The sequence below is a fragment of the Bufo gargarizans genome, chromosome 5, assembly GCF_014858855.1.
Source record: "Bufo gargarizans isolate SCDJY-AF-19 chromosome 5, ASM1485885v1, whole genome shotgun sequence".
Classification (NCBI taxonomy): Eukaryota; Metazoa; Chordata; class Amphibia; order Anura; family Bufonidae; genus Bufo; species Bufo gargarizans.
This window is the reverse complement of record NC_058084.1, coordinates 194,395,732-194,417,928: the sequence shown is the minus strand read 5'-3', so window position 1 is coordinate 194,417,928 and position 22,197 is coordinate 194,395,732.

Sequence of the window (22,197 nt, the reverse complement as noted above, 5' to 3'; positions counted from 1 at the left end):
CAGCAGAGAATCAGTCTTCATGTCATAGCAGAGAATCAGGCTTCACGTCACCCACCACTGTAAGAGTCCATTTTCATAAATTTAGGCCCAGCACCCAGGCAGAGGAGAGAGGTCCCGTAACAGAGGATCTGGCTTCATGTCAGCAGAGAATCAGTCTGCATGTCATAGCAGAGAATGAGGCTTCACGTCAGCCACCACTGCAACAGTCCATTGGCATATATTTAGGCCCAGCACCCAGGCAGAGGAGAGAGGTCCCGTAACAGACAATCTGGCTTCATGTCAGCAGAGAATTAGTCTGCATGTCATAGCAGAGAATGAGGCTTCACGTCAGCCACCACTGCAACAGTCCATTGGCATATATTTAGGCCCAGCACCCAGGCAGAGGAGAGAGGTCCCGTAACAGACAATCTGGCTTCATGTCAGCAGAGAATCAGTCTTCATGTCATAGCAGAGAATCAGGCTTCACGTCACCCACCACTGTAAGAGTCCATTTTCATAAATTTAGGCCCAGCACCCAGGCAGAGGAGAGAGGTCCCGTAACAGAGGATCTGGCTTCATGTCAGCAGAGAATCAGTCTGCATGTCATAGCAGAGAATCAGGCTTCACGTCACCCACCACTGCAACAGTCCATTGTCATAAATTTAGGCCCAGCACCCAGGCAGAGGAGAGAGGTCCCGTAACAGACAATCTGGCTTCATGTCAGCAGAGAATTAGTCTGCATGTCATAGCAGAGAATGAGGCTTCACGTCAGCCACCACTGCAACAGTCCATTGGCATATATTTAGGCCCAGCACCCAGGCAGAGGAGAGAGGTCCCGTAACAGACAATCTGGCTTCATGTCAGCAGAGAATCAGTCTTCATGTCATAGCAGAGAATCAGGCTTCACGTCACCCACTACTGTAAGAGTCCATTTTCATAAATTTAGGCCCAGCATCCAGGCAGAGGAGAGAGGTCCCGTAACAGAGGATCTGGCTTCATGTCAGCAGAGAATCAGTCTGCATGTCATAGCAGAGAATCAGGCTTCACGTCACCCACCACTGCAACAGTCCATTGTCATAAATTTAGGCCCAGCACCCAGGCAGAGGAGAGAGGTCCCGTAACAGACAATCTGGCTTCATGTCAGCAGAGAATTAGTCTGCATGTCATAGCAGAGAATGAGGCTTACATCAGCCACCACTGCAACAGTCCATTGGCATATATTTAGGCCCAGCACCCAGGCAGAGGAGAGAGGTCCCGTAACATACAATCTGGCTTCATGTCAGCAGAGAATCAGTCTTCATGTCATAGCAGAGAATCAGGCATCACGTCACCCACCACTGTAAGAGTCCATTTTCATAAATTTAGGCCCAGCACCCAGGCAGAGGAGAGAGGTCCCGTAACAGAGGATCTGGCTTCATGTCAGCAGAGAATCAGTCTGCATGTCATAGCAGAGAATCAGGCTTCACGTCACCCACCACTGTAAGAGTCCATTTTCATAAATTTAGGCCCAGCACCCAGGCAGAGGAGAGAGGTCCCGTAACAGAGGATCTGGCTTCATGTCAGCAGAGAATCAGTCTGCATGTCATAGCAGAGAATCAGGCTTCACGTCACCCACCACTGCAACAGTCCATTGTCATAAATTTAGGCCCAGCACCCAGGCAGAGGAGAGAGGTCCCGTAACAGACAATCTGGCTTCATGTCAGCAGAGAATTAGTCTGCATGTCATAGCAGAGAATTAGGCTTCACGTCAGCCACCACTGCAACAGTCCATTGGCATATATTTAGGCCCATCACCCAGGCAGAGGAGAGAGGTCCCGTAACAGACAATCTGGCTTCATGTCAGCAGAGAATCAGTCTTCATGTCATAGCAGAGAATCAGGCTTCATGTCACCCACCACTGTAAGAGTCCATTTTCATAAATTTAGGCCCAGCACCCAGGCAGAGGAGAGAAGTCCCGTAACAGACAATCTGGCTTCATGTCAGCAGAGAAACAGTCTTTATGTCATAGCAGAGAATCAGGCTTCACGTCACCCACCACTGTAAGAGTCCATTTTCATAAATTTAGGCCCAGCACGCAGGCAGAGGAGAGAGGTCCCGTAACAGAGGATCTGGCTTCATGTCAGCAGAGAATCAGTCTGCATGTCATAGCAGAGAATCAGGCTTCACGTCACCCACCACTGCAACAGTCCATTGTCATAAATTTAGGCCCAGCACCCAGGCAGAGGAGAGAGGTCCCGTAACAGACAATCTGGCTTCATGTCAGCAGAGAATTAGTCTGCATGTCATAGCAGAGAATGAGGCTTCACGTCAGCCACCACTGCAACAGTCCATTGGCATATATTTAGGCCCAGCACCCAGGCAGAGGAGAGAGGTCCCGTAACAGACAATCTGGCTTCATGTCAGCAGAGAATTAGTCTGCATGTCATAGCAGAGAATTAGGCTTCACGTCAGCCACCACTGCAACAGTCCATTGGCATATATTTAGGCCCATCACCCAGGCAGAGGAGAGAGGTCCCGTAACAGACAATCTGGCTTCATGTCAGCAGAGAATCAGTCTTCATGTCATAGCAGAGAATCAGGCTTCATGTCACCCACCACTGTAAGAGTCCATTTTCATAAATTTAGGCCCAGCACCCAGGCAGAGGAGAGAGGTCCCGTAACAGACAATCTGGCTTCATGTCAGCAGAGAAACAGTCTTTATGTCATAGCAGAGAATCAGGCTTCACGTCACCCACCACTGTAAGAGTCCATTTTCATAAATTTAGGCCCAGCACGCAGGCAGAGGAGAGAGGTCCCGTAACAGAGGATCTGGCTTCATGTCAGCAGAGAATCAGTCTGCATGTCATAGCAGAGAATCAGGCTTCACGTCACCCACCACTGCAACAGTCCATTGTCATAAATTTAGGCCCAGCACCCAGGCAGAGGAGAGAGGTCCCGTAACAGACAATCTGGCTTCATGTCAGCAGAGAATTAGTCTGCATGTCATAGCAGAGAATGAGGCTTCACGTCAGCCACCACTGCAACAGTCCATTGGCATATATTTAGGCCCAGCACCCAGGCAGAGGAGAGAGGTCCCGTAACAGAGGATCTGGCTTCATGTCAGCAGAGAATCAGTCTGCATGTCATAGCAGAGAATCAGGCTTCACGTCACCCACCACTGCAACAGTCCATTGTCATAAATTTAGGCCCAGCACCCAGGCAGAGGAGAGAGGTCCCGTAACAGACAATCTGGCTTCATGTCAGCAGAGAATTAGTCTGCATGTCATAGCAGAGAATGAGGCTTCACGTCAGCCACCACTGCAACAGTCCATTGGCATATATTTAGGCCCAGCACCCAGGCAGAGGAGAGAGGTCCCGTAACAGACAATCTGGCTTCATGTCAGCAGAGAATCAGTCTGCATGTCATAGCAGAGAATCAGGCTTCACGTCACCCACCACTGTAAGAGTCCATTTTCATAAATTTAGGCCCAGCACCCAGGCAGAGGAGAGAGGTCCCGTAACAAAGGATCTGGCTTCATGTCAGCAGAGAATCAGTCTGCATGTTATAGCAGAGAATCAGGCTTCACGTCACCCACCACTGCAACAGTCCATTGTCATAAATTTAGGCCCAGCACCCAGGCAGAGGAGAGAGGTCCCGTAACAGACAATCTGGCTTCATGTCAGCAGAGAATCAGTCTTCATGTCATAGCAGAGAATCAGGCTTCACGTCACCCATGACTGTAAGAGTCCATTTTCATAAATTTAGGCCCAGCATCCAGGCAGAGGAGAGAGGTCCCGTAACAGAGGATCTGGCATCATGTCAGCAGAGAATCAGTCTGCATGTCATAGCAGAGAATCAGGCTTCACGTCACCCACCACTGCAACAGTCCATTGTCATAAATTTAGGCCCAGCACCCAGGCAGAGGAGAGAGGTCCCGTAACAGACAATCTGGCTTCATATCAGCAGAGAATTAGTCTGCATGTCATAGCAGAGAATGAGGCTTCACGTCAGCCACCACTGCAACAGTCCATTGGCATATATTTAGGCCCAGCACCCAGGCAGAGGAGAGAGGTCCCGTAACATACAATCTGGCTTCATGTCAGCAGAGAATCAGTCTTCATGTCATAGCAGAGAATCAGGCATCACGTCACCCACCACTGTAAGAGTCCATTTTCATAAATTTAGGCCCAGCACCCAGGCAGAGGAGAGAGGTCCCGTAACAGAGGATCTGGCTTCATGTCAGCAGAGAATCAGTCTGCATGTCATAGCAGAGAATCAGGCTTCACGTCACCCACCACTGCAACAGTCCATTGTCATAAATTTAGGCCCAGCACCCAGGCAGAGGAGAGAGGTCCCGTAACAGACAATCTGGCTTCATGTCAGCAGAGAATTAGTCTGCATGTCATAGCAGAGAATGAGGCTTCACGTCACCCACCACTGTAAGAGTCCGTTTTCATAAATTTAGGCCCAGCACCCAGGCAGAGGAGAGAGGTCCCGTAACAGAGGATCTGGCTTCATGTCAGCAGAGAATCAGTCTGCATGTCATAGCAGAGAATCAGGCTTCACGTCACCCACCACTGCAACAGTCCATTGTCATAAATTTAGGCCCAGCACCCAGGCAGAGGAGAGAGGTCCCGTAACAGACAATCTGGCTTCATGTCAGCAGAGAATCAGTCTTCATATCATAGCAGAGAATCAGGCTTCACGTCAGCCAACAGTGCAACAGTCCATTGGCATATATTTAGTCCCAGCACACAGGCAGAGGAGAGAGGTCCCGTAACAGAGGATCTGGCTTCATGTCAGCAGAGAATTAGTCTGCATGTCATAGCAGAGAATGAGGCTTCACGTCAGCCACCAGTGCAACAGTCCATTGGCATATATTTAGGCCCAGCACCCAGGCAGAGGAGAAAGGTCCCGTAACAGACAATCTGGCTTCATGTCAGCAGAGAATCAGTCTTCATGTCATTGCAGAGAATCAGGCTTAACGTCACCCACCACTGCAACAGTCCATTGTCATAAATTTGGGCCCAGCACCCAGGCAGAGGAGATGAGGTCCCGTAACAGAGGATCTGGCTTCATGTCAGCAGAGAATCAGTCTGCATGTCATAGCAGAGAATCAGGCTTCACGTCACCCAACATTGGAACAGTCCATTGGCATATATTTAGGCCCCGGCACCCAGACAGAGGAGAGGTTCATTCAACTTTGGGTAGCCTCGCAATATAATGGTAAAATGAAAATAAAAATAGGATTGAATGAGGAAGTGCCCTGGAGTCCAATAATATATGGTTAAGGGGAGGTAGTTAATGTCTAATCTGGACAAGGGACTGTGGGATCCATGCCTGGTTCATTTTTATGAACGTCAGCTTGTCCACATTGACTGTAGACAGGCGGCTGCGTTTGTCTGTAATGACGCCCCCTGCCGTGCTGAATACACGTTCAGACAAAACGCTGGCCGCCGGGCAGGCCAGCACCTCCAAGGCATAAAAGGCTAGCTCTGGCCACGTGGACAATTTAGAGACCCAGAAGTTGAATGGGGCCGAACCATCAGTCAGTACGTGGAGGGGTGTGCACATGTACTGTTCCACCATGTTAGTGAAATGTTGCCTCCTGCTAACACGTTGCGTATCAGGTGGTGGTGCAGTTAGCTGTGGCGTGTTGACAAAAGTTTTCCACATCTCTGCCATGCTAACCCTGCCCTCAGAGGAGCTGGCCGTGACACAGCTGCCTTGGCGACCTCTTGCTCCTCCTCTGCCTTGGCCTTGGGCTTCCACTTGTTCCCCTGTGACATTTGGGAATGCTCTCAGTAGCACGTCTACCAACGTGCGCTTGTACTCGCACATCTTCCTATCACGCTCTAGTGCAGGAAGTAAGGTGGGCACATTGTCTTTGTAGCGTGGATCCAGCAGGGTGGCAACCCAGTAGTCCGCACAGGTAAAATGTGGGCAACTCTGCTGTCATTGCGCAGGCACTGCAGCATGTAGTCGCTCATGTGTGCCAGGCTGCCCAGGGGTAAGGACAAGCTGTCCTCTGTGGGAGGCGTATCGTCATTGTTCTGCCTTTCCCCCCAGCCACGCACCAGTGATGGACCCGAGCTGCGTTGGGTACCACCCCGCTGTGACCATGCTTCATCCTCATCCTCCTCCACCTCATCCTCGTCCTCCTCGTCCTCCAGTAGTGGGCCCTGGCTGGCCACATTTGTACCTGGCCTCTGCTGTTGCCAAAAACCTCCCTCTGAGTCACTTCGAAGAGACTGGCCTGAAAGTGCTAAAAATGACCCCTCTTCCTCCTCCTCCTCCTGGGCCACCTCCTCTTCCATCATCGCCCTAAGTGTTTTCTCAAGGAGACATAGAAGTGGTATTGTAACGCTGATAATGGCGTCATCGCCACTAGCCATGTTGGTGGAGTACTCGAAACAGCGCAACAGGGCACACAGGTCTCGCATGGAGGCCCAGTCATTGGTGGTGAAGTGGTGCTGTTCTGTAGTGCAACTGACCCGTGCGTGCTGCAGCTGAAACTCCACTATGGCCTGCTGCTGCTCGCACAGTCTGTCCAGCATGTGCAAGGTGGAGTTCCACTTGGTGGGCACGACGCATATGAGGCGGTGAGCGGGAAGGCCGAAGTTACGCTGTAGCGCAGACAGGCGAGCAGCAGCAGGATGTGAACGCCGGCTGCGCGAACAGACGGCCTGCACTTTATGCAGCAGCTCTGACATGTCGGGGTAGTTGTGAATGAACTTCTGCACCACCAAATTCAGCACATGCGCCAAGCAAGGGATGTGCGTCAAATTGGCTAGTCCCAGAGCTGCAACGAGATTTCGCCCATTATCACACACCACCAGGCCGGGCTTGAGGCTCACCGGCAGCAACCACTCGTCGGTCTGTTGTTCTATACCCCGCCACAACTCCTGTGCGGTGTGGGGTCTGTCCCCCAAACATATGAGTTTCAGAATGGCCTGCTGACGTTTACCCCGGGCTGTGCTGAAGTTGGTGGTGAAGGTGTGTGGCTGACTGGATGAGCAGGTGGAAGAAGAGGAGGAGGAAGCCGAGAAGGAGGAGGTGGCAACAGGAGGCAAAGAATGTTGCCCTGCGATCCTTGGCGGCGGAAGGACGTGCGCCAAACAGCTCTCCGCCTGGGGCCCAGCTGCCACTACATTTACCCAGTGTGCAGTTAGGGAGATATAGCGTCCCTGGCCGTGCTTACTGGTCCACGTATCTGTGGTTAGGTGGACCTTGCTACAGATGGCGTTGCGCAGTGCACACTTGATTTTATCGGATACTTGGTTGTGCAGGGAAGGCACGGCTCTCTTGGAGAAGTAGTGGCGGCTGGGAACAACATACTGTGGGACAGCAAGCGACATGAGCTGTTTGAAGCTGTCTGTGTCCACCAGCCTAAATGACAGCATTTCATAGGCCAGTAGTTTAGAAATGCTGGCATTCAGGGCCAGGGATCGAGGGTGGCTAGGTGGGAATTTACGCTTTCTCTCAAATGTTTGTGAGATGGAGAGCTGAACGCTGGCGTGTGACATGGTTGAGACGCTTGGTGATGGAGGTGGTGGTGGTGTTGGTGGTACATCCCCTGTTTGCTGGGCGGCAGGTGCCAACGTTCCTCCAGAGGAGGAGGAAGAGGCCGAGGCGGCAGCAGCAGAAGAGGCCGAGGCGGCAGCAGCAGAAGAGGTAGCAGGGGGAGCCTGAGTGACTTCCTTGGTTTTAAGGTGTTTACTCCACTTCAGTTCATGCTTTGCATGCAGGTGCCTGGTCATGCAGGTTGTGCTCAGGTTCAGAACGTTAATGCCTCGCTTCAGGCTCTGATGGCACAGCATGCAAACCACTCGGGTCTTGTCGTCAGCACATTGTTTGAAGAAGTGCCATGCCAGGGAACTCCTTGAAGCTGCCTTTGGGGTGCTCGGTCCCAGATGGCGGCGGTCAGTAGCAGGCGGAGTCTCTTGGCGGCGGGTGTTCTGCTTTTACCCACTGCTCCCTCTTTTGCTACGCTGTTGGCTCGGTCTCACCACTGCCTCTTCCTCCGAACTGTGAAAGTCAGTGGCACGACCTTCATTCCATGTGGGGTCTAGGACCTCATCGTCCCCTGCATCGTCTTCCACCCAGTCTTGATCCCTGACCTCCAGTTCAGTCTGTACACTGCAGAAAGACGCAGCAGTTGGCACCTGTGTTTCGTCATCATCAGAGACATGCTGAGGTGGTCTTCAAACAGCATAAGAGACTGCTGCATAACTTGAGGCTGAGACAGTTTCCCTGGTATGCATGGGGGTGATGTGACAGACGGATGGGGTTGGTTTTCAGGCGCCATCTGTGCGCTTTCTGCAGAAGACTGGGTGGGAGATAATGTGAACGTGCTGGATCCACTGTCGGCCACCCAATTGACTAATGCCTGTACCTGCTCAGGCCTTAGCATCCTTAGAACGGCATTGGGCCCCACCATATATCGCTGTAAATTCTGGCGGCTACTGGGACTTGAGGTAGTTGGTACACTAGGACGTGTGGATGTGGCAGAACGGCCACGTCCTCTCCCAGCACCAGAGGGTCCACTAACACCACCAAGACCATGTCCACGTCCGCGTCCCTTACTAGATGTTTTCCTCATTGTTATGGTTCACCACAACAACAAAAATATTATTTGGCCCAATGTATTGTATTCAAATTCAGCGGGATATAAATTTGAGGCCTAGTATTTAGGCGCTGGGTGACCGGTATGGATTTAGTGACAGAATTAGACTTGGAAATGCACAGTAGCGTGTGTGTGAAGTTATTCTGAATGACCCTATGTGCACCTTGAATATTATATACCCTTTTAGGGATAGATTTCAAATAGCTCTGATATAGCAGAAACCACTAAATTATGAAATTGCTAAATTGGGAATTGTATTTCAACCCAGAACAAAAAATGTGCTTTGACGGACACTAAATAACTTTCCCAGCCACAACAGTACAGCGGTAACGAGAGATTTAGCGGGATATAAATTTGAGGCCTAGTATTTAGGTGCTGGGTGACCGGTATGGATTTACTAACAGAATTAGACTTGGAAATGCACAGTAGCGTGTGTGTGAAGTTATTCTGAATGACCCTATGTGCACCTTGAATATTATATACCCTTTTAGGGATAGATTTCAAATAGCTCTGATATAGCAGAAACCACTAAATTATGAAATTGCTAAATTGGGAATTGTATTTCAACCCAGAACAAAAAATGTGCTTTGACGGACACTAAATAACTTTCTCATCCACAACAGGACAGTGGTAACGAGAGATTTAGCGGGATATAAATTTGAGGCCTAGTATTTAGGCGTTGGGTGACCGGTATGGATTTAGTGACAGAATTAGACTTGGAAATGCACAGTAGCGTGTGTGTGAAGTTATTCTGAATGACCCTATGTGCACCTTGAATATTATATACCCTTTTAGGGATAGATTTCAAATAGCTCTGATATAGCAGAAACCACTAAATTATGAAATTGCTAAATTGGGAATTGTATTTCAACCCAGAACAAAAAATGTGCTTTGACGGACACTAAATAACTTTCTCATCCACAACAGGACAGCGGTAACGAGAGATTTAGCGGGATATAAATTTGAGGCCTAGTATTTAGGCGCTGGGTGACCAGTATGGATTTAGTGACAGAATTAGACTTGGAAATGCACAGTAGCGTGTGTGTGAAGTTATTCTGAATGACCCTATGTGCACCTTGAATATTATATACCCTTTTAGGGATAGATTTCAAATAGCTCTGATATAGCAGAAACCACTAAATTATGAAATTGCTAAATTGGGAAGTGTATTTCAACCCAGAACAAAAAATGTGCTTTGACGGACACTAAATAACTTTCCCAGCCACAACAGTACAGCGGTAACGAGAGATTTAGCGGGATATAAATTTGAGGCCTAGTATTTAGGCGCTGGGTGACCGGTATGGATTTACTAACAGAATTAGACTTGGAAATGCACAGTAGTGTGTGTGTGAAGTTATTCTGAATGACCCTATGCGCACCTTGAATATTATATACACTTTTAGGGATAGATTTCAAATAGCTCTGATATAGCAGAAACCACTAAATTATGAAATTGCAAAATTGGGAATTGTATTTCAACCCAGAACAAAAAATGTGCTTTGACGGACACTAAATAACTTGCCCAGCCACAACAGTACAGCGGTAACGACAGATTTAGCGGGATATAAATTTGAGGCCTAGTATTTAGGCGCTGGGTGACCGGTATGGATTTAGTGACAGAATTAGACTGGGATATGGCCAAAAAATAACCACACTATTGCTGGTTAAATGCACTTGGTGTGACAGCTTGACCAACCACACTACTGAGGGTTAAATGCACTTGGTGACGGGCGCAGCTTGCCCCTGATGTAGTATATGGCCAAAAAATGAACAGACTATTGCTGGTTAAATGCACTTGGTGACGGGCGCAGCTTGCCCCTGATTTAGTATATGGCCAAAAAATGAACAGACTATTGCTGGTTAAATGCACTTGGTGTGACAGCTTCACCCTGATGTAGGCTTTAGCCAAAAAACAACCACACCATTGAGGGTTAAATGCACTTGGTGACAGGCGCAGCTTGCCCCTGATGTAGTATATGGCCAAAAAATGAACAGACTATTGCTGGTTAAATGCACTTGGTGTGACAGCTTGACCAACCACACTACTGAGTGTTAAATGCACTTGGTGACGGGTGCAGCTTGCCCCTGATGTAGTATATGGCCAAAAAATGAACAGACTATTGCTGGTTAAATGCACTTGGTGTCACAGCTTGACCAACCACACTACTGAGGGTTAAATGCACTTGGTGACGGGCGCAGCTTGCCCCTGATGTAGTATATGGCCAAAAAATGAACAGACTATTGCTGGTTAAATGCACTTGGTGACGGGCGCAGCTTGCCCCTGATTTAGTATATGGCCAAAAAATGAACAGACTATTGCTGGTTAAATGCACTTGGTGTGATAGCTTGACCAACCACACTACTGAGGGTTAAATGCACTTGGTGACGGGCGCAGCTTGCCCCTGATTTAGTATATGGCCAAAAAATGAACAGACTATTGCTAGTTAAATGCACTTGGTGTGATAGCTTGACCAACCACACTACTGAGGGTTAAATGCACTTGGTGACGGGCTCAGCTTGCCCCTGATGTAGTATATGGCCAAAAAATAAACAGACTATTGCTGGTTAAATGCACTTGGCGTGACAGCTTCACCCTGATGTAGGCTTTAGCCAAAAAACAACCACACCATTGAGGGTTAAATGCACTTGGTGACAGGCGCAGCTTGCCCCTGATGTAGTATATGGCCAAAAAATAAACAGACTATTGCTGGTTAAATGCACTTGGTGTGACAGCTTCACCCTGATGTAGGCTTTAGCCAAAAAACAACCACACCATTGAGGGTTAAATGCACTTGGTCGCAGCCTGTGCTGGCGCACCACAAAATGGCCGCCGATTACCCCAGAATAAAGTGACTGACAAACGGTCTGGGCAGCCTAAAAACAGTGAGCAATTGAATTTTAGCAGCTCAATGATGCACAGCTGCAGATCGATCGATTAATCAAGTCCTTTGGAGGAGTTAATCTGCCTAATCTCGCCCTACTGTCGCAGCCGCAACCTCTCCCTACGCTAATCAGAGCAGAGTGACGGGCGGCGCTATGTGACTCCAGCTTAAATAGAGGCTGGGTCACATGGTGCTCTGGCCAATCACAGCCATGCCAATAGTAGGCATGGCTGTGACGGCCTCTTGGGGCAAGTAGTATGACGCTTGTTGATTGGCTGCTTTGCAGCCTTTCAAAAAGCGCCAAGAAAGCGTCACAAAAGCGCCAAGAAAGCGACGAACACTGAACCCGAACCCGGACTTTTACGAAAATGTCCGGGTTCGGGTCCAGTGTCACGGACACCCCAAAATTCGGTACGAACCCGAACTATACAGTTCGAGTTCGCTCATCCCTATATAGGACCAATCAATACTGTCAAATGCTTTTTCCGCGTCTGTACCTAGGAAAACCAAAGGTAATTTTTTGTTTGAGACATAGTAAAGGGCATCTAGTATTTTGGTAGTATTGTCTTTCCCCTCTCTCCCTTTAACAAATCCCACCTAGTCAGGGTGTATCATATCAGGAAGAATAGGTTGTATTCTAGTTGCAAGCATTTTAGCTAGGAGTTTCAAATCTATGTTAAGGAGGGATATGGGTCTATAATTGGAGCATATAGTGGGGTCCTTTCCGTTTTTAGGAATAATCGTGATCACAGCTCTTGTCATGTCTGAGGAGAGGGGGAAGTTCAAAAGAGCTTGATTATAAACTCTAAGAAGATAAGGGGCTAATGTGTTGTAGAAGGTTGAATAATAGGTAGTTGAGAGTCCATCCGGGCCTGGACACTTGTTTTTAGGGGAGGATTTTAGGGCTTTGATAAATTCTATAAGGTCAAAAGGTTTTGAGAGGTCTAATCCTTGGGAAGAGGACAGAGATGGCAAATTAAGGGTATCCCAAAAAAAATTGGTGAGAAGATGCGTCTTATTAAATGATTGGGGAGCCAAGCGCGGGGGGGACGTCATAGAGATCTTTGTAACATAGTAACATAGTACATACGGCTGAAAAAAGACATTTGTCCATCCAGTTCGGCCTGTCATCCTGCAAGTTGATCCAGAGGAAGGAAAAAAAAACTGTGAGGTAGAAGCCAATTTTCCTCACTTTAGGGGAATAAAAAATTCCTTCCTGACTCCAATCAGGCAATCAGAATAACTCCCTGGATCAACAATCTCTCTCTAGTAGCTATAGCTTGTAATATTATTACACTCCAGAAATACATCAAGGCCCCTCTTGAATTCCTTTATTGTACTCACCATCACCACCTCCTCAGGCAGACAGTTCCATAGTTTCACTGCTCTTACCGTAAAGAATCCTCTTCTATGTTTGTGTACAAACCTTCTTTCCTCCAGACGCAGAGGATGTCCCCTCGTCACAGTCACAGTCCTGGGGATAAATAGCTGATGGGATAGATCTCTGTACTGTCCCCTGATATATTTATACATATTAATTAGATCTCCTCTCAGTCGTCTTTTTTCTAAAGTGAATAACCCTAAATTGTATAATCTTTCAGGGTACTATAGTTGCCCCATTCCAGTTATTACTTTAGTTGCCCTCCTCTGGACCCTCTCCAGCTCTGCTATGTCTACCTTGTTCACTGGAGCCCAGAACTGTACACAGTACTCAATGCGTGGTCTGACTAATGATTTGTAAAGTGGTAGGACTATGTTCTCATCACGGGCATCTATGCAACCCATTATCTTATTGGCCTTGGCAGCAGCTGCCTGACACTGTTTTTTACAGCTTAGTTTGCTGTTTATTAAAATTCCTAGATCCTTTTCCATGTCAGTGTTACCGAGTGTTTTACCATTTAGTATGTACGGGTGACTTGCATCATTCCTTCCCATGTGCATAACTTTACATTTGTCAGTGTTAAACCTCATCTGCCACTTATCTGCCCAAGCCTGCAATCTATCCAGATCCCTCTGTAGTAGTATACTGTCCTCTTCAGTGTTAATTACTTTACACAGTTTCGTGTCAATTGCGAAAATTGATATTTTACTATGCAAGCCTTCTACAAGATTATTAATAAATATATTGAAGAGAATAGGGCCCAATACTGGCCCCTGAGGTACTCCACTAGTGACAGTGACCCAATCTGAGTATGTACCGTTAATAACCACCCTCTGTTTTCTATCATTGAGCCAGTTACTTACCCACTTACAGATGTTTTCTCCCAGTCCGAGCATTCTCATTTTATATACTAACCTTTATGTGGTACAGTGTCAAATGCTTTGGAGAAGTCCAGATACACGACATCCATTGATTCACCGCTGTCAAGTCTAGAACTTACCTCCTCATAGAAACTGATTAAATTAGTTTTACATGACCGATCCCTCACGAAGCCATGCTGATATGGCGTTATTTACTTATTTCCGTTAAGATGCTCTAACATAGCATCCCTCAGAAAACCTTCAAACAGTTTACCCACAACAGATGTTAAACTTACCGGCCTATAGTTTCCAGGCTCTGTTTTTGGACCCTTTTTGAATATTGGCACCACATTTGCCATGCGCCAATCCTGTGGGACATTTCCTGTCAGTATAGAATCTGCAAATATCAGAAATAAGGGTCTGGCTATGACATTACTTAATTCCCTTAGGATACGGGGGTGTATGCCATCCGGTCCTGGCGATTTGTCTATTTTAATCTTTTTAAGTCGCTGTTGTACTTCTTCCTGGGTCAGACAGGACACTTTTAATGGGGAATTTATGTCAACATTCATCATTTCATCTGACAGTTTATTTTCCTCAGTGAATACATTGGAGAAAAAAATATTTAACAGCTTTGCTTTCTCCTCGTCGCTCTCTGCGACTCATAGTAACATAGTACATAATATAGTACATAAGGCCGAAAAAAGACATTTGTCCATCCAGTTCGGCCTGTCATCCTGCAAGTTGATCCAGAGGAAGGCAAAAAAAAAATCTGTGAGGTAGAAGCCAATTTTCCTCACTTTAGGGGAATAAAAAATTCCTTCCCGACTCCAATCAGGCAATCAGAATAACTCCCTGGATCGACGATCTTTCTCTAGTAGCTATATCCTTTAATATTATTACACTCCAGAAATACATCCAGGCCCCTCTTGAATTCCTTTATTGTACTCACCATCACCACCTCCTCAGGCAGAGAGTTCCATAGTCTCACTGCTCTTACCGTAAAGAATCCTCTTCTATGTTTGTGTACAAACCTTCTTTCCTCTAGACGCAGAGGATGTCCCCTCATCACAGTCACAGTCCTGGGGATAAATAGCTGATGGGATAGATCTCTGTACTGTCCCCTGATATATTTATACATATTAATTAGATCTCCTCTCAGTCGTCATTTTTCTAAAGTGAATAACCCTAATTTTGATAATCTTTCAGGGTACTGTAGTTGCCCCATTCCAGTTATTACTTTAGTTGCCCTCTTCTGGACCCTCTCCAGCTCTGCTATGTCTGCTTTGTTCACTGGAGCCCAGAACTGTACACAGTACTCCATGTGTGGTCTGACTAATGATTTGTAGGTAGGACTATGTTGTCATCACGGGCATCTATGCCCCTTTTGATGCAACCCATTATCTTATTGGTCTTGGCAGCAGCTGCCTGACACTGTTTTTTGCAGCTTAGTTTGCTGTTTATTAAAATTCCTAGATCCTTTTCCATGTCAGTGTTACCGAGTGTTTTACCATTTAATAAGTACGGGTGACTTGCATTATTCCTTCCCATGTGCATAACTTTACATTTGTCAGTGTTAAACTCATCTGCCACTTATCTGCCCAAGCCTCCAATCTATCCAGATCGCTCTGTAGTAGTATACTGTCCTCTTCAGTGTTAATTACTTGACATAGTTTAGTGTCATCTGCGAATATTTTACTATGCAAGCCTTCTACAAGACTCCCCCCTCATTACTCTTTAAAGGGCCGACACCTTCAGATTTATACTTTTTAACATTTATATAATTAAAGAACATTTTAGGGTTAGTTTTACTCTCTTTGGCAATTAATCTCTCGGTCTCTAGTTTGGCCGCTTTTATTTGTTTTTTACATGTTCTATTTTTTTTCCTTATAGTTTTTCAGTGCTTCCCTGCTACCCTCCTGTTTTAGTGTTTTATATGCTTTCTTTTTGTCATTTATTGCTTTCTTTTTTTTTCTTTTTTTTTTAAGTTTAAAAGTATTTTATTATACTCTGAAGAAAGCATACAGTGTAACATAACACCAACAGTGGTGTAAAACGGTACCAGTCACATAAGAAAGTAAACATCTTACATCTTACATCTTACAGCACAGGGAGGGTTAGGAGCATCAGGAGTTGTAGTCCAACAATAAGGAAAGAGCCATCAATTTAGAAATCGCACATCAGAATTGGAACCATTATAAACATGTCAGGACCACTATAAACAGGTCAGAAACATTGTTGCCGCTAACAGAGGAGTACGTCAAATAATACTCAACAGGCACTCATGACCCAAACCCTAGCCTCCAATCTGTTAGGGTGTTCATAGGAGCAGAGGAAGAGAAAAGGCACCATCTCATCGGGATCTAGCCAGCAGGCTAAACTAGACATATTGTGGATTGAGAGGGTGAAATAAAGCTATCAGTCCTGGACGAATCTATATTTAGTCCAGGGTGCCCATTTTCTCAAGAAAGTTAGGTGGGTCCGAGATTCCCAGGAAGCCATTTCTTCGAAGCAGTGGATTTGGTCCACCTTCAATCTCCACTGCTCCACCGAAGGTAAATTGGTTTGTAACCAGTATTGGGGAACCAAGAGGCGGGCAGCTAACAAGAGTTGCCTAAAAAGAAAAGTGGGAGGCAGAGACGATTTGTCACCAAAAAAGGAGAGCAGTGCACCATACGGTGAGACAGCAATGTCGGAGGAACAAATCTGATTGCTTATCTGAAAGATCTCTGCCCACCACTTATTTATAGGGGGACACGTCCACCAAATATGGAGAAAGGTGCCAATCTCCTTTTGGCATCTCCAGCATTCGGCAGAAGTGGGTCTGCTGAAGCGAGCGGTCTTAACTGGAGTAATGTACCATTGCGAGAGAATTTTATAACCATTCTCTTGGGCCCTAACACACCTAGAGGATTTGTGAGGGGTGTCAAAGATCGTGGGTAGAGAGTGGAAAGGGATATCCACGCCAGTTTCCCCCTCCTATGAGCGTATGAAAGCTGGCTTAACAACTAAGGGTGGGGATCGTAGCTTATTATAGACCAGGGAGATAGGTCTTCTAGGGGTGTTGGGGGTTGGCAATCATTGCCTTGAACCATGTGAGAGGTCGGAGGAGTTCACCATTCATGTTATTTTTATGAATAAAGGATTTGACTAGCGGGATGATAGTAAAATCACGTGGCTGTGGACTCAAAAGGTTTTTGACAGTTTCATTGGAAGGTACCAAGCCCTGGGGGTCAAGGAGAAGGGAGATTGGCAGGTTTGAGGATCTAATCATTTTGGAAGAGGAATTTCTGGGCCCGTTAGCATGGGAGCCAAGGACATCGCTAACTGTGACAAGAGGGGAAGGGAACGGAGTAGAACAGTGAGAAAGATTCTACCATTTCCAGGCTTCAACTGTTGCTTTAATGAGTGGAAAGGATTGTATATTGTTTGGGGAGGAGTGAGGTAGCCCAGGCAGAAGGCTCGGGTCGGCATTCTAATAATGTCCTGTTCCATAGCTACCCAGGATTTGCTCTCCGTGTTCCTCAACCAGTCTATCACTCTTGACATAAGTATAGCCTTCCCATATAATTCAGGATCAGGTAGACCAATTCCCCCTGTCATACGGGAGCGAGACAGGAATGAGTAGGAAAGTCTCGCCTTCCTGCCATTCCATATAAAAGATCTGAATCTCTGTTTTAAGGAAGTGTAGTAAGATTTTGGCACTGGGATTGGGAGGACTTGCTGGAGATATGTAAGGCGTGGAATAATTAGAGCCGAAATGATATTTTTTCTACCAAACCACGACAAGGTGGGGGCCGATTTAGTGAGATTGTCAAGAGCTGAAAAAAGGGCCAAATTTAAAGGGACATAATTAAGCTTGAACAGGTCTGGTATGGAAGGGCTAAGTTTCACTCCTAAGTAGGTAATAGTAGGAGAGGACCAGTTAAAGGGGGAATCCTTCATTAAAGAGAGTTTGAGTGATGTTGATAACCCTGTGCTAATGATGGTAGACTTATTCTCATTAATCTTGAAATTAGAGACTGCACTATAAGCCCTTAAATGTTCCTGGATTATGGGGAGTGAAATCATAGGGTTAGATGTCATTATCATGACGTCATCAGCGAATGCTGCAATTTTATGACTTCTACCCCCAAGAGTTAATCCCTCAATCTTTGTATCCGCTCTAAGTTTAGAAAGAAAGGGTTCCATAGCCAATACAAAGAGCAGGGGGGATAAGGGACAGCCTTGACGAGTTCCGTTTTGAATACGAAAAGGAGAGGATAGATCACCATTGACCATAACTCGAGCTGTGGCCCGATTGTACATTGCAAATACAGCCTTGATATATGGATCAGGTAGGCCGAAGAACTTAAGAACATGGCTCAGGTAATTCCAATTTATGCGATCTAACGCTTTTTCAGCGTCAGTGCTGAGTAGAACAAGAGGAGAAGAATTGTGTCTGGCGTAAGAGAGAGCATTAATAACTCTAGAGGTGTTATCCCTACCCTCTCTATTACGTACGAAGCCTACCTGATCCATATGCACCAGAAGAGGGAGAAGGACTGCTAGGCGATTGGCCAAAAGCTTCGCTAACAATTTCAGGTCAATATTCAAGAGCGAAATGGGCCTGTAGTTTGCACACAGCTTAGAGTCCTTCCCCTCTTTCGGAATCAAGGCTATATGAGCCGAAGTCATGTCCCTGGACAAAGGGGTGCCTTGAAGGGATTGATTACACACTGCTAATAGATGTGGCATCAGTAACTTTTTGAAGGTCTTATAGTAAAAAGCAGGTAGCCCGTCTGGACCCGGGCTTTTCCCCTGGGGCATTTGGTCTATGGCCTTAGAAATCTCCTCCAGAGTGAATGGAGCTTCGAGGGCACTCTGTTGATCCACAGACAAAGTTGGGCAGGAGGTAGTATTTAGAAAGGCATCCACTAGGGAAGAATGGGCAAATGGCGTCGCGGGGGAAGGCAAATTGTATAGTGTATCGTAAAAATCTCTAAACTGTTTTGCAATCTTTGAGGAAGCAAATATCGTTTCACCGCTTGGGGTAGACAAGTGGTGAATATAGTTATCAGCTCTTCTGGATTTAATTCTGTTCATGAGGAATTTGGAAGCTTTGTCCCCATGTGCAAAGAACTTATATTGCGAGTTGAGATAAAACTTGGCCGAGTTGTTATGTAGTAGTGTTTTTAACTCTGCTCTTGCTTTAGATAAGTCTTGGAGTTGGTTGTCCGAAAGGGACCTTTTATGGGCAGACTCTAGTTTGTTTATTTTAGATAGGAGAGTGTTGATGTTAGATTCTCTGACCTTTTTTAAATGTGAACCAATACTAATGAACTCACCCCTGATATAGGGTTTGTGCGCATCCCAAATGGTCTGTGGTGATAGTTCAGGTAGGGAGTTTATGGTAAAGTATTCTTCCAGTTTAGACGTGATTTTCTTCACTGAATCAGGGTAACCAAGAATAGATTAATTTAGTCTCCAGTTAAAACTTCTAGCTTTCTGTGTGGGAGAGGATACCTTAAGAAATACAGGGGCGTGGTCAGAAATATGTATAGACCCGATCTTAGTCATTTGACATAATTGGAGATACTCTTTAGCGATAAAAAGGTAATCTATCCGGTGGTAACTATTGTGTACGTGAGAATAAAATGTGTAATCATGGGCATCAGGGTAGTGTGTGCGCCAGACATCTACTAGGTGGAGGTCCCAAAGGATACTTCTAATAAACTTTAGGGAACATTTTGAGTGGGAGGTTGAACGAGCTGATGAGTCTATTTGGGGATTAACAGCCACATTGAGATCACCCCCTAGTACAACTATACCCTCTTTAAAGGAGGTAATCAAGGGAGCCACAGAAGAAAGCCAGTTAGCCTGCTTAGAGTTGGGGGTGTAAAGATTTACAAATGTATAGACCTGAACACCAATGCTCCCCTTGACTATAATGAATCTGCCTTCTGGATCTTGCTTGTGGGCAATATATTTAAAGGGAACCTTCCTCTTGAAACCGATACTCACTCCCCCGGACGAGGCGGAGCCCCCCCCCACAATGAAACCAGAGAGGGTAATGGGAGAATTCCATATTGGGGTAATGATTAAACCTAAAGTGAGTCTCCTGGAGGAGCAGCACGTCAGATCCCTCCTTACGTAGAACTGAGAAGATTTGGCTCCTTTTAGAGGGTGAGTTAAAGCCCTTAACGTTGTATGAAGCTATGAGAATATCAGCCATAATCAAGAGTTATTGTAGAAGAAAGAATGAGATGTGTGCTGGTCCCCCAGGAGAGGGCACTTACGGTTTCAGGAATATCCACCTCGTCCAGGAGCGAGGTCCGGGCTCCTAGATCCTGTGCGTCCTTTGACAGGATAGGGAAGGTGTGTGGCAGGTACCTTAAACTAAACAAAGGGAAAGGGAAAACGGTGAGAACATAGAAAAGTAAAACAGGAAAAAAGTAACTAAGAGAGTGGGTCGGCCCACTGGTGTAAAGCATGGGGGAAATTGGTCAAAGACCTGTAAACATTCCGTTCAGCACGTAAGATTGCAATTAGGAACTAAACTAAGTTTAGCCTAGACAATCTACCGCTTTTAGGTAGAGAAGGAGATGAACAGGGTATCCTCAGGTAAATCTAGTGGGGATGGTTAGAAATCAGTATGGAAGAAAAACTTAATAAAAAGGAAGGAGGACAGGGGTACAATGTAGAAGGATGGAAGAGATCATTATAGTGCAGAGGTAATAGCATACTAAGTCGGACTTATGCCTGGGTCTACTAGCAGTAAGATCAGCTAGTAAGGCATATAATAGCCAAAGTCCCTTTGTAAAGAGGAAGCAAATTATCTGGATAGACCCAGGGAAGTCCAGGGGAAAGGAGACTACCATCTCTGCATGTGAAAATTTAACCAGTCACAGTCCAGAAAGATTAATCTTGAGACAGTCTCTTGGGAGTTAACTGGCGGTTCCTCTTCCCCACTTTGTGGGCCTTAGGGGTATGTTGCACCGTAAAGGCTTCAATCACTGGAACATCTGGTAAAGCTCCTATATCCAGGAAAGAGTCCCAATTCTCAATTGGCATAGGCGGTATTTGCAGATAATCATAAACAGCCTCCAAATCGGCATGGGTGGAGATGTTTATGCGGCGGCCTCCATGGGAAAAAGAGATGCCAAAGGGAAAGTTCCATTTGTAGAGGATTCTTCTCGCCCGGAGCCACTCTGTCAAAGGTTTAAGAAATTTGCGTTTCCTTAGGGTTGATGGGGCTAAATCCTGGTAAATTGAGACCGGAGCCCCCTCAAACAAGATGTCTTGTCTGTTTCTTGCAGCGTCCTGGACAGCAGCCTTGACCTGGAAGTTGAGGAATCTGCACACTATGTCTCTCGGGGGTTCTTCTGGTTTAGGTTTAGGCCTCAGCGCTCTGTGGGCCCTTTCCAGGACAATCTCCAGCGCAAATTCTGGACCCAGAAGTGAGGAGCAAAGGGAGACGATCGCAGCAGGAATATCGCCAGGGAGCACGGACTCAGGGATCCCCCTTATGCGCAGGTTGTTCCTGCGACCCCTGTTTTCTTGGTCTTCCAGGGCATTCTGGAGCTGATTCAGGTAGGTACCGCATTTCTGGAGGGAATCGGATGTGGCCCTCTGATGATCCAGCATCTGGACCTGATGATTTTCGAGCGATTCCACCCTATCCCCTATGTGGCGCATGTCTTGTCGCATGGCAGCGACTTCACTCAGAAGGGGTTCGAGGGCTTTGCTCAGGGAGTTCTTCAGGTAGTTTCTAGTGATCGGGAGAGCTCCCCTACCTTGCGGTTCTTCATAGTCGCTTTCGTCCTCAGACCTGGCCTTCTGCGGCTGAGCCGGCGCCATTTTAGATTCGCGGGCTACATATGAGGCGGTCGCTTTCTTCAGGAATTTATCCATTTCGCCTCCCGCCACTTGACTTTTGCTGGTACCGGAGCTGTCCCCTGCTCTGGGGTTCCCGATTTTAACCATCTTTCGGCAGATTGCTACTGATAGCTAGTGCTATGAACGGAGTGTAGAACGGAGCTCAGAAACAAGCGGCCATCACAGACTGGCGCTGGCTCCGCCCCCATTTATTGCTTTCTTTACAGTTCTGTTTATCCACATTGGTTACTTTTTGTTCCTTAACCTTTTATTCCCATACGGTATGTACCTCTCACAATGAAATTTTGGGATGCTTTTAAAGATATCCCATTTTGTGGCTGTATTTTTATTTGTGAGGACTTTATCCCATTTAGTTAGGCCTATGGCCTCTCTTAGTTGGCTAAATTTAGCTTTTCAGAAGTTTGGTATTTTTGTTCCTCCCGGTAGAAACGCTCTTTTGAATGATAATTGGAAGGTTATTACTTTATGGTCACTATTTCCCAGGTGTCCCACAACCTGCACGTCTGTTGTTCTGTCAGGCCTATTGGTTAATTCTAAGTCCAGTATGGCCGTCCCTCTAGTCGTGTCCTGAACCAGTTGGGAGAGGTAATTGTCTTTGGTTATTGCCAAGA